This window comes from Euphorbia lathyris, chromosome 2 (genome assembly GCF_963576675.1).
Source record: "Euphorbia lathyris chromosome 2, ddEupLath1.1, whole genome shotgun sequence".
Classification (NCBI taxonomy): domain Eukaryota; kingdom Viridiplantae; phylum Streptophyta; class Magnoliopsida; order Malpighiales; family Euphorbiaceae; genus Euphorbia; species Euphorbia lathyris.
Genome location: NC_088911.1, coordinates 866,189 through 878,957, shown reverse-complemented (window position 1 = coordinate 878,957; position 12,769 = coordinate 866,189). Strand labels below are relative to the sequence as shown.

Below are 12,769 nucleotides of genomic sequence, written 5' to 3'. Positions count from 1 at the left end.
AGCCCCTTTCTTTTTGTTATAGCTATGGAAAGATTAACTCACCTAATCCAGGAAGCTATTAATAATAGGACTTTTTATCCAGTTTCTATTAATAGATTCTGTCTTGCTATTACTCACTTATTTTTTGCGGATGATGTTATGATTTTTGTGGAAGGGACTAAGGATCAAATGAGGGAGATTATGAAAATCATTAATTGTTTTTGTGAAGCCTCTGATTAAAAGCTTAATATTCAGAAGTCTAGAATGCTTTGTTCTAAAAATATGAGTACTGGAATGTGCAAGAAGTTGAGTGATATTTCAAGTATTCCTTTAACCAATTCTTTTGGTAATTATCTTGGGGTTCCTCTCCATAGCGATAGAGTCTCTAAAGCTTCTTTTAAAGAGATTCACTAGTAGAAAAATGCTCATTTGCATCGGCCGTTTTTAACACGCGATGCAAATAACACATTTGCATCAGCCCTTTAATAGGGACAGATGCAATCGTATTCAGGTACAACATTTGCATCGGCCCCTTCTTAAGGGCCGATGCAAAAGCCCGTTTATCCTTTTGCATCGGCCTCTTAAAAGAGGCCGATGCAAATACATAAATTATTTGCATCGGCCCTTTCTTAGGGGCCGATGCAAAAAATTATCCATGTATTTGCATCAGATGATACACCTATCATTTGCATCAGTTTATTAGGAGCCGATGCAAATATAAAGTTACTTTTTCCACTTAAAAGAATTTGGGGTACTGATCAGTCGTCTTCTTCTGCTCCAAGCAAGAATCGCTGACCCATTTACGATGATCCATTGAAGCACCTTCCTTCAATCTCTTGAATCAGCTTTCCTTCAACCTTTCATCTCTCACATTCAAACAAGCAGAGAGGAAAATAGGTCACTTTACTGAAGAAAAACAATTCCTATCATGGAAACTATCAGGTTTGCTACATTGTCTTAATCTATTTCCCTGAGTCTAACTTAAGTCCATTTCGTTCACTTCATTTGTGCTTTTGGAAATTTGTATTTCATTTTTTCTTCAAAATCAGAAGCTCGCCTTAATGCTGCAGAAAACCTAGCCCGGCCTGAACGACGCTTTCTCAAAACTGGTCGTACTGCAATAGAGAAGGCGTGTTCCTCATCCTCGAAGCCGAATTTCCACCATTCTACAGTCGCTTTCTCATTCTCCGATGGCGTGTTCCTCACCATTCTCGATTTCCACCTTGCTCCTTATGATATTTTTGATAAATTTCCCTTCCATATATAGGTATTGTTTATCCACTTGTCTTCTACTTTTAAATTATGTTGCATAGGTATTTTGATTTGAATAATTTCACAAGTTTGGGTTGAAATACCAGTACATTTTGATATGGTTCTTGTTTTAATTTGTTTTAATTTGGGTATTTTTGAAGTTCATATAGTTTGTTTTGATTTGGGTCTTGTTTTGATTTGGGTATTTTGGAAGAGATGTCATGAATTTGTGATTTGGGTCTTGTTTTGTTAACTCCTGTTTCAATTTATCTTCTTTAAATACGCAATATGTGATTGTGGAGCTGGGTTTGGTTAAGGGTTCTATACATGTGTTAGTTGGTATGTTGGTTTTGTTATGATATGAGATTGTTATGTAGATCAGGCATGTGCTCCAAATTGAAGAGAATTTAGCGTTTGAAACAAGGTTTTCTAGGAGAAAATGGGATAGAAAATGAGAGAATCCACGAGATTGAAAATATGGTCTGATTAAAAGATGGGGACTTGCCTGAAATTGAGCATTCTCACCATCATAAGACTGATTTCTAAATTTCATCCTCGAAAGTTATTGACTGTGGGATAAACCTAGAATATTATTGACAATGGGATAAACCTAAAAATTGACTGTTTTTACATACCCCTCTTTTTGTAACATACCTGTCATTATGTTGATCTTCTTGCTCAAGATTTTATGAATCATATTATTCAATCCAATTTCAGGTTGCAGCTTTCTGCTTACCCGTCTCTTCTTATTGGTATGACTTCTATGTCGGTATTGGCCATTTGGGCATAATATCATTCCTTTCTTCCTTCAGGCCAGGCCCTCAAAAATTCCTATTTTGTTAAATTCAGTCCTTCGCCATTGTGCATGCCTCTCTTCCAGGTAATATCTCTAGTCTCTCTTGGCCGGTTCTTCATCGTGATTCATTGACTAAGGACCTCAATTCATATTGTTGGCCAGACTTCAATATTACTAGTGTGGATAATTCTCATTGACTTGTTATTACCCTTATTTGTAACGTCTGTTATATAATAGTCCTGGGTGCATATCTATTCTAGTCTGTGTAGTGTTCCTAAATTAACTTTCGGTTTGCAAGCTAAGCATAAATTTGAGCTTAATAATAGTTTTGTTATACTTAATTCTTTCATGTTCCTATATAAGATGTAGGGGTGTCTGAAACATGGGTTATACTGCTAATGATTGCCCTGCCTTGCCGATGCTAAGTCAATCATCCATGAATTGCCTTGCCTTGCTGTGCTATATTCAGTATGTTCTTTATTTTCGGATTGAATGTTTTTGTTAATAATTTTCAGATATTGAGCTGAAACAGGCCAAAAATTTAACTAATTGATTTCGTATGTTCTGTGATAATGAATATGTAAGGAAAATGTCATGTAAATGTCCTTTTTCTCCCTTCTATCAGTTGATTCCAAACTTCTAAATTCATTAACTCAAAACTTCAAAGTTATAATGTCACTCTACAAATTTGGACCCTTTCACCTAATCATGACAACTACTTCTCATCTTCTCTTCCCCCTCCATTCAATTCAATTGTCCTCTCCAAACCCTTCAATTCTCTTCACAATCCCATTCAAAATGAAAACTCTAAGTGACTGAGAGCCAGGGCTCATTGACAGGCTAAGTGACTGTATAGGATCTCCGCATCCCATTGAACCAATAGATCCAGAGGCTCCATTATCATCAACCACGTTGCTATTCATCTGCTGCTCTAGTGCATTTTGAGTCTGCTATAGTTTAATAGAGGACAATATTGCTTGGCTTCCTGCAATAGAAATCTAATAAGTCTGCTATAGTTTAATTATTTCTCTTATCTCAAGTACTAATTATATATTATTAGATATAAGATTATCATTATTTTGTTAATTAATTAACAAGTTCATTCATGTAGCTCTATCTTTAAAATAAGGATCAATGATATATATTGACTTTGTTAAGTGTGATCGAATCCTCGGGATACCTTGATTCTTTGCTTAATTAAGTATTTCTGTTTGATTAGACTTGATTGGAACTAGAGGTGACTCTCAATTCGAGTTATCGTGTGACGTTATTTAATAATATGAAAAAAATATAAGAAAAATGATAATTGTGTCAACTGTCTTCGAAAATCTTATTATCGTATCAAAAATTATGCCCTGAATTGGATCTTGATTTGAGTTGCTACTAATTGATACTTAGTCTACATGATTTCTGTTGTTTCCTAATTTGATGATACAATCTTGTTGTTGCATCCTAAGTGATGAAATCTATAAAAAAAGTTAATACTGATATCCATTTATCATATTTTAGATAATTATCTAGACAAGTCCTTGGCTTCTTGCAAACTAGGGGCCGATTCTTCGTCGTGATTCATTGACTAAGGGCCTCAATTCATATTGGTGGTCAGACTTAAATATTACTAGTATTGATAATTCTCATGGGCTTGTTATTGCCCTTATTAGTAACGTCTGTTGTATAATAGTCCTAGGTGCATATCTATTCTAGTATGTATAGTGTTCCTAAATTAACTTTCGGTTTGTAAGCTAGACATAACTTTGACATTAATAATAGTTTTGTTATGCTTAATTCTTTCATGTTATTATAGAAGATGTAGGGGGTGTCTGAAACATGGGTTATACTGCTAATAATTGGTCTCTGAATTGCTGTTAAGACTTCTCACTCAGCAATTTATTAAGCTGGGGATTCCAAGTTATTGCACCTTGTGTCCTTGTCATATAGTTATAAAACCGGTTCCAGTTCTAGTTATGAGTTTTATCATTTTATGACTTTTTGGTTATTTTCCTGATCACTGAGTTGGCCTCATATGTCTCTAGTTTGTTGCTTCACTAATAATAAGAATGGTTTGTGTGGAAATGCAGGAGGAACTAAATATGCCAGCTGCTTTATCTGTAATGGACATGGACATTTATGCAAGGACTGTCCAAAAAATACTCGTGGGATATACCCAAAGGTGTGTAAAAGAGAAACAAATGTCTCTCTGTTAGTATACTTTTGAAATGTGGTGCAACATGCTTAGCTTTTGTGTGTGTATATCTCATCCCTTTGAATCTTTTAACTAAACATAACATGCTACTTGCCATGCCAGTTAAATGTTAATTTCTAATAAACCACTGCCCCCTTTTCCTGCACACCACTATATGCATTAACAGATGTGGAGTTAATGATGCTACTCCCTTCTTTCTTGTGCTTCAAAGCATGCCTAGTCAAGTAGAAGTGAGAAAATATATTGGTTCTGAACACTCTTTCAAGTCTAGCTACAGTGATGTCTTCAATGTTAGAAAGATGTTGTTCAGCTGCATTATTAACCAAAATATCAATCTTTCCAAATTGTTGAACAACATGGTCTATAACTTTCTTGCAATTCTCATCAAATCCGAGATCAGATGGGATGGTAATTGGCTCTTTTGCAGTTGTTGATTTGGCACTTTGTAGCATATGTAGTGTATCGTCCTTGTCTCTGTCTTCTGCTCCTTTTACATAAGTGAAGGCCACAGTAGCACCTTCTAGTGCAAAATGGAAGCATACAGCTCTTCCTATGCCTAAGTCACCTCCTGTCACTAAAGCTACCTTCCCATGGAGCTTGTGAGAGGGTTTGTAGTCAGGGTTTGTGGGTTGGGGAAGCGGGTGCATTACATGTTCTTTGCCTGGCTGCTACTCTTGGCTTTGGGGTGGAAATTGCTGCTCTTCGCTGCTGGCCATTTTTAATTTTTCAGGTACCTTTTGGGTGGGATGATTAGTTTCTAATCTTATAGGCAAGATGATCAATTTATGTGTTAAGATAGATGTGACTGACATATTTGGTGCTAATTTGATTTCCATGTTGCTTGCATTGCATGTTATTGAGTATTGAGGATTTTCCATGTGGCAACCCTCCCATTAGTAAAATGAGCCAAAAATGTTGTATCACCATATAAGTTATGATATTTCATTGAACTTAACGTCTTATGATAGTTTCTATGTTGTAGTGGTTGGCAATGGATCGAAGTTGGATGTTGCCTAGATTTAGATTTCATTAACATGCTGCAGGTCACAAAACTAATAGGACCAAAAGCAAGATCTCGGTCACAAACTCATGTCTACTTCTACATTGCCAGCACTCTCAAAACATTATTCTGCACATACCAAACCAGATCTTCAGTAGCAAATGCTGGCTCACTCGTCCAGCCATGTAGTTGTCTTTGATAATGTGTGATTCCAAATTGGTATCTGGGAGCTGCCAGTTTTGCTTCAATTTGACGTGGACAAGAATGAAAATATATTGGACGTTTTGCTGTAATTTGCCACTAAATTAATGATATAGGTATGTGTATGTGTGTGCATGTGCCTGTTGAAATTTTCTGTTTACTGAACATGGAGCAAATTTGATCTAACTATTTGGCGGAGTGGGCAAATCAGTTTCTAGTTTTGAAGGATTCATGTCTGAAGTATTAGTTACCTACATGCCCCTTATAATCTATAGGTACTCAATGATTTCATTTGTAGTTTTTTTTACTCGATCCTTATTTTTTAATTAATTTTATTTATACTTTTATGTAAATGAATATTATAAATATTCTATTCTTTTTTTCAATGTGTGATATAAAATATTATTGATACCCTATAGAGCTCTATTCAATCCAAATTATTATTTTTTTAAATTAAAAAGCATCATTTGCATCGGCCCTTAAACATGGCTGATGCAAATGATACAATCATTTGCATCGGCCCTTGGAAGGACCGATGCAATTGTAAGGGGCCGATGCAAATGATGGTGTCATTTAACATATCTGACATATCATTTGCATCGGCCCCTTATAAAAGGCCGATGCAATAGAGGTGGCATTTGCATCGGCCTCTTTAAGGGGCCGATGCAAATGACTACCTCATTTGCATCGGCCAGCGGCCGACGCAATTGCATTTACGTCGAGGGCTTTTGCATCGCGTTGCGGCCGATGCAAAAGGTCCAAAATGGCCGATGCAAATGGCCATTTTTCCACTAGTGATTCTGGATAGAACTAATAACAAATGTGCTAATTGGAAAGCTAAGACTTTGTCTCTTGCGGGGCATCTTACTCTTATTAAGTCGGTCAACTGTGCGGTTCCCAACCACATTATGCAAGCCTGTAGATTGCCGGAGCCGGTACTCAATGATCTGGATAAAATTAATCGCCGCTTTCTGTGGCGGAATTCTGGGGATAGTAAGAAGATACATCTAGTCCCTTGGAAGGAGGTTTGTAGATCTAGAGATAGAGGGGGTCTGGGGATTAGACAAGCCAAAGACAATAATAAGGTTCTTTTGATGAAGCTTCTTTGGAGAATCACTACAACAAATCATTACTTGCGCCACGAGAATTCCAAATTTGTGGCATATTTCCATTTAGCCACGGGAAAAAGAGAATCCTGTAAAAACTTTAGGTTACTTGATATATTTATGCCACGGGTAATTGTTTTTCGTGGCAAAAATATACTTATGCCACGATTTTTACCACGATAAATTTTTTTTCGTGGCTAAATCTATTTATGCCACGGAAAAAAATTTACATGTGGCATAAAATTACTTATGCTACATATATATTTTTAAGGTCCTTATATTTATCTTAATCAACTCTTTACTCCATCTGTACATTTGTTTTTGCATAGTAAACAAAATTTTCATTAATTATATAAAGAATAAAGTGCAAAAATACCTCTAACATTTATAGACATAAGCAATTTTACCCTTAACGTTTAAAATTGTATAATTTTACCTATAATATTAGCAACCAAGAACAATTTTACTCGTTAAATTGGATCAAGTTAGACATTATTAACAGGCGGATAGTTTTTACTTCGGCATGTAAAATAATAAAATTAATTATTTTTTTTGTAAAGGAGGCGGGAATTTCATTTTATTCTCCCTTCCATTTTTTCATTCCCAAATGTTCTCTCAAATTAAAAGCGTCTTTCTCTCTCTCTCTCCAGGATTTTGAATGGGTTCGGGAAATCCCCAATATCTGTATGCTTTCTGGTGCTGCCCTGTAATTCTAGATGAGTTATTTATGGACTTATCTTACTAATCTGTATGCTTTCTTATTCCTTTGACCATTCCTTCGACTGTTTTTTATTCAGTACAGTAGAATGACATGCTTCCTTATTGTTTTTAGTGCCTGATGTATCTGTATCACTATCCTGATATATGGTATGACTATGCTACTTGGAATGCAAAAAGTGGTGTAATAGATACTGCAATCAAGGTTTTCCAACGGGCTTTGAAGGGCCTTCCAGGTAAATTTTATTTCGCCTATTGTCTTTCAGCATAGTTTTTAAAGACTCAGAATCTATTCATGAATTGCCTTTTGCTTTCTCATTCATGCTGTAATTTGGCTTTATTCCCCCCTCTACGTAAGCATGTAAAACTATAATTTCCTATAGGTTTGGGGACACCTCCAGATTCAGAGATGCTAAAGTTTGCTTATGCTGAGTTGGAGGAATTCCATGGGGCAATCCAGGTATTTTGCAAAATGTTATTTGCTGTTGCTTTTTTTATGTTTTTTTATTTTTAACTTTATCAACATGGACTCTTCTTGCTTTCATTCAGCCTGCAAAAAAGATATACAGTACGAAAGTCTTTTGGGAGATGGTGTTGATGCTACCGCTCTAGCACATATACAAGTAAGGATTTTCTTTATCATAATTTTTAATTGTTCAGTGAGTATATTTTTGTTTCTGTGGCTAAGCAGGAATGTTTTATTTTGCATGCTAAAATATCAAATATGGACACATAAAGAAGTGGATATATAAATATCCATGTCTATTATTAAATAGAGTTGGTAGAGTTAGAGTATACTTATGCCATATGATTTACGAATTTTTTATATTCTATGGCCTAAGTTGTGTACAATAACCTCTCTGATGTTGTGCCCTTGAAATAGCATCATTCTAATTCAAACGTGCAAATATATAAAGATGTATGTAAATGTTCAATAAGTATATGAAAATGATAAAATTGACACTGATATATGAAAATGTTCAATAAGTATATCATCATAGAGTCTCGTTACCCCTTGTTTGTTGTTCTCTTTTATATATATATATATATTGAAGTGTTTAATGAACCCATTAAATGCTATTGATCTTTATATTTAGGCTATATTGCATGAGCTACTCAGAAGACATAGATTTGGACATGGATACAGAAATGGACACCGGAGTATTGGTTTTCCTAAGAAATGGACACCGGAGTATTGGTCTAATAGGTATAATATGGTTACTCACTATCTCATTGAGGAGCAAGTATTTTTCATTTTGGTTAAATTGTAATATCCAAGGAGAAGATTCGTGATATCAAGATCGTGTTATTTCTATAAACATGGAAACGATCTTTTTGTTTTTCTTTAATGTCTCTAATTCTTGGAGCATCTCTGTTTCAGGTTATGCAAAGTCTTGCCAAATCAATAGCCTGGGATGGAGAAGGAGCTACATGTCTTATTGAGGTCTGCTTCACATGTTAAAAAGTTCACTTGAAATACCAAATTCTTTGCTATGGGATTCCTTTACCCCGTGTTGAACTGATAATTAGAAAAATTGCAGTTCTCCAAATGATTTTCTCCATTAGGAATTATATTGAGCATCTAACAACTAGGATGGGATCCAATCTATTTTAAGAACATTTTGATTATCAGCTAATTTTGACATTTATGCATTAGGTAACAGTGAGTGGGGCAGAGAAAACGATGTAGAAGCAGCAAAGGTTGCACGCTGTGTGGTGGCTTCTTCACTTGTCAAGGCATAAATCAAAACAGATCTCTATTTTATAAATTCAGTTTTACCCCTATTTAAATTGTCTGCAAACAATGCTCGCAGGCTGCTATTTATGGAAGAGATCCAAATTGGGGACGCATTGCTGCTGCTGCTGGTTATTCAGGAATTCCTTTCAACCAGAACAAACTCCGCATTAAGCTTGGGGATATTTTGCTGATGGATAATGGACAACCACTTGAATTTGATAGTTAAATGTCCCCTTTTATATAGCAATATGCAGATTTTGATCCTTTTTTTTGGCATTTTGGTTTTGCAATTAGTGGCATTAATTATTGATTACTGGTGTTGTTCCAGAGTGGCAGCTAGTAACTACCTCGGAAATGCTGGTGAGACCCATGGCACTGTTGGGATTTACATTTCCATAGGTAAGCTTCCTGAAACTTTTTGGACGCATATTTCGTTTCATCGTTTATGAGCTGCATTACACTTTTTAAATCGTTCTCTTGAAGTGTCGACTCTCAATTATAAATTTGAACTGTCGTATGCATGTCTTAATAGATATTTGAACTCATAGGACAAATATTTTACTATTAATTGGGAGAATAAGGTGCTTGAGAAAAGCAGAAGAATATGAAACTCAAGGACATTGATCTATACAATTGGTGGAATGGACATAATGTATGATTAGCTATAATGATTAGATTTGGTATTGCTCCCTTTCTAAATGCCATAATGAATTAAACAGCAAATTAGGGCCCAATGATCAAGTATCTAACAATTGCATTAGAAATAATAGGTTACATATACTCTTTTTAGAATTCAAAATTTTGCCTGCTCAAACATTGTTTTTGTACTTTTAGAGCTTTGTTTCATACAAATGATGATCTTACTAATTTTTGTATGTCCCTTTTCTATTTGGTTATTTATTTTTTGCTGCATATTGATGAAATCTTGAGCATGGATAATATATTATCTTTTACAAAGCTCATAAAACCCATTGAAATGGTTATGATTTTTTCTTTAACAAATCACATATTTTCTATCTAATGATTAAGATGCTACTTTCAATTTACCATTATTGTCTAAAGCTCCATACACCACATTTATTGGAGCAGCTCCATCATTTGCATATATTTCATTCTTCTTCTCCCAAGACTTATTTGATTTATGATGCTTTCCTAATTTCTTGAGCTATTATTATTCAATTTTCTTCTCTCTCTTACAGGGTAATTTGCCAATTGGTAGTATATATGCTGGTGGCGATTCTGTACAGTTAACTAGTCCTGAATTATAACAGAGTTCTCCAAAAAGCCATTTCATGTGTTTTTGCATTGTGCTGGATACTCTTTGGAGGATGTTCTTCTTCAGGATCCTCCTTTGACTCGGTGGCTATGGTTGGCTCCAATAGTTATTGGTAATTCAGAGGATCGTAGAGTGTTCTGATGTCTCCATCTCCTTGATTTATTTTTTCCACGAAATAAAGTGTTACTTTCCAAATCTTAAATACTTTGAAGACTTGTATGATATGTAATGACACTTCAGTCCTTTTGTAAATGCTATTGATGTTTATTTAATAAAAAAATATTATTCATTGAGAATTGTTAAAAATTTTGAATTGTGATTTTTTTGTTCTTACTAATTTTAATATACTTCCTTCAATCCAAAAGTTTCATATAATTAATAATAAAAATAATAATAATAATTTAAAACAAATTATCAAAATTTGACCAAATTTGTCATGGTTATGCTCGTGGCTAAACAAGATTATAGCCACAAGTGTTCTATTTTGGCCACAGTTATACTCGTGGCTAAGTCATTTTGATTTTCATGGGTTGCTACGTTTTGCCACGGGTATTTTACACTTGCTACGGTTTTACTCGTGGCAAAAGGATACGATTAGCCACAGATTTTTCCATGGCATAAAAATCAATTTATGCCACAACCATTATTTTCCCGTGGCAATTACCTAGCCACGCTCACTTGCGCCACGTGAGTATCTATCTTGAATTTTCGTGGCTAAATAGTATAGCCACAAAAATGTTATACTTGCGCCACAATTTTAACCGTGGCGCAAGTGATGATTTGTTGTAGTGAATGTGGCAGAATCCTTCGGCGCTTTGGGTTCGCTTACTTTGTGGAAAATATAGAAAAGATAAGATTTTTTGAGGGCCTAAAGAGAGAGTTGTTAATTGTTCCTTCCTCTAGAAAGGTCTGAGTTCTATTTTTTCAGAATTTTGTTCTGGGATTGGTTGGGATGTGGGAAATGGCAAGACTATCAGTTTCTGGCATGATAAGTGGATTGGTGACAAGTCTCTGTTAGAGGTTTGTAACTAGAAGATTGCAGATGTGGTGGATTCTGAAGGTGAGTGGATTTGGTCTAAATTTGAGGCTTTCTTTAGCTTGGAGACTCTCCTTAGAATTAGAGGAGTAAAGATTAGTAGCTTGAAAGAGGATAAGGATAACTATTGTTGGGCTTCTACTAACAGTGGTACTTATACTTGTAAATCTGCCTTTGAGCAACAGTAATGAAGAGCCTCATTCTGCTATTTGCAAGTTGATTTGGTCTATGAAAATTCCCTACAGAGTTAGAAGTTTCCTTTGGCTTGGGATCAAGAATAGGCTGCTTACTAATTCAGATAGGAAAAGGTGCCATCTAGTGGAGTCGGGAGATTGTAGCAGATGTAGATGGCATGAAGAAACCGTTTGTCATGCTCTGAGGACTGTGAGAAAAGTAAAGGTATTTGGAGGAAAATTCTCCCCAGTCATATGATAGATATGTTCTTCTCTTATTCGAATCTGGACTGGTTTGAGGATGGGGTCAGTGGGAAGTTGCTTTCTAATCTAAACCATGGAGAGATCTTCTTTTCTATTGTCTGTCACCAAATCTGGGATTGGAGAAATGAGGAGATTTTTGAATCTGTTTCTATTATTATCCATGACTTGGTGGATTTTTTTGCTAAAAAGGTTTACCATGTTATTAATAGTTTTATGGAAGATTCTTTTGATAGATATGTTCAAAGGAAGGCTATTCACTTTCTTTGCTGGAAAAGACCTCGAGAAGGGTTGATTAAGCTCAATACGGATGGCTCTTGTCTTGCTAATGGTAATATTGCTGCAGGTGGAGTCTTGAGAGATGATGGGGGTGCTTGGATATCTGGGTTCTCGCATAATCTTGGCATAGGGTCTTCCTTTTTGGCTGAATTGTGGGGAATTTATTCTAGTCTTGCCCTGGCCAAGAGTTTGGGGATTGTTAATCTGAGTGTGGAATTTGACAATCAAGAAGCTATCAGGTTAATTTCTAGCAATTTAGCTGTTGGGATGAAAGGCAAGAATTTTATTAACGGATCAAGAGGCTCTGCCATTCCTTTGCTTCTATCACTTTCTGTCATATCTTTAGAGAGCAGAACAGGGTGGCGGATCGTCTGGCGGCTGCGGGTCATGAAGGAAGTTGGGAAGTCACAAATTATCCTTCTCTTCCGGCCTTTCTGTCCTCGATTCTTCTAGAGGATATGGTGGGGGTTAGCTTTCCAGGGCTGATCCCGAGTTAGGTTTTGTTTGGTTTGTTTTTTATTTTTCTTATTCCTACAAAAAAAAAAGTACGTCAAGTGTTTCACCTTTACACCGACCATACGAGATCATTGTGCTTTGACTGTTTTTGAATACCGGATTAATAACTCTATACCGACATAACTAATTCAACCCGATGACATTGGTAGACTCAAAACCATTAAGAATCTCAAGATTCATCTAGACATTTATGGTCTATGTTTTGAATTTTTTCCATTTCCTTCTTAAATCTACTTC

The 12,769-nt window shown here is 35.6% G+C and overlaps 2 long non-coding RNA genes and 1 pseudogene across 3 annotated transcripts; 2 read left to right on the top strand and 1 right to left on the bottom strand.

Annotated features, from left to right (window-relative positions):
• Positions 1–731: 731 nt before the first annotated feature.
• On the top strand, positions 732–5,822 carry LOC136220517 (uncharacterized). 2 transcript variants are annotated; one of them, XR_010684546.1, is made up of 5 exons: positions 732–921; positions 1,050–1,246; positions 1,948–2,110; positions 4,105–4,196; positions 5,273–5,822. It is a non-coding gene; the product is annotated as an uncharacterized lncRNA (long non-coding RNA). The 2 variants fall into 2 exon arrangements; XR_010684547.1 differs by lacking the exon at positions 1,948–2,110.
• Positions 4,116–4,945, bottom strand: LOC136220516 (glucose and ribitol dehydrogenase-like; annotated as a pseudogene).
• A 1,974-nt stretch (positions 5,823–7,796) lies between the features above and the next one.
• LOC136216602 (uncharacterized) lies at positions 7,797–9,189 on the top strand. The gene is made up of 4 exons (XR_010683343.1): positions 7,797–7,876; positions 8,351–8,460; positions 8,635–8,697; positions 8,911–9,189. It is a non-coding gene; the product is annotated as an uncharacterized lncRNA (long non-coding RNA).
• The last annotated feature ends 3,580 nt before the right edge of the window (positions 9,190–12,769 follow it).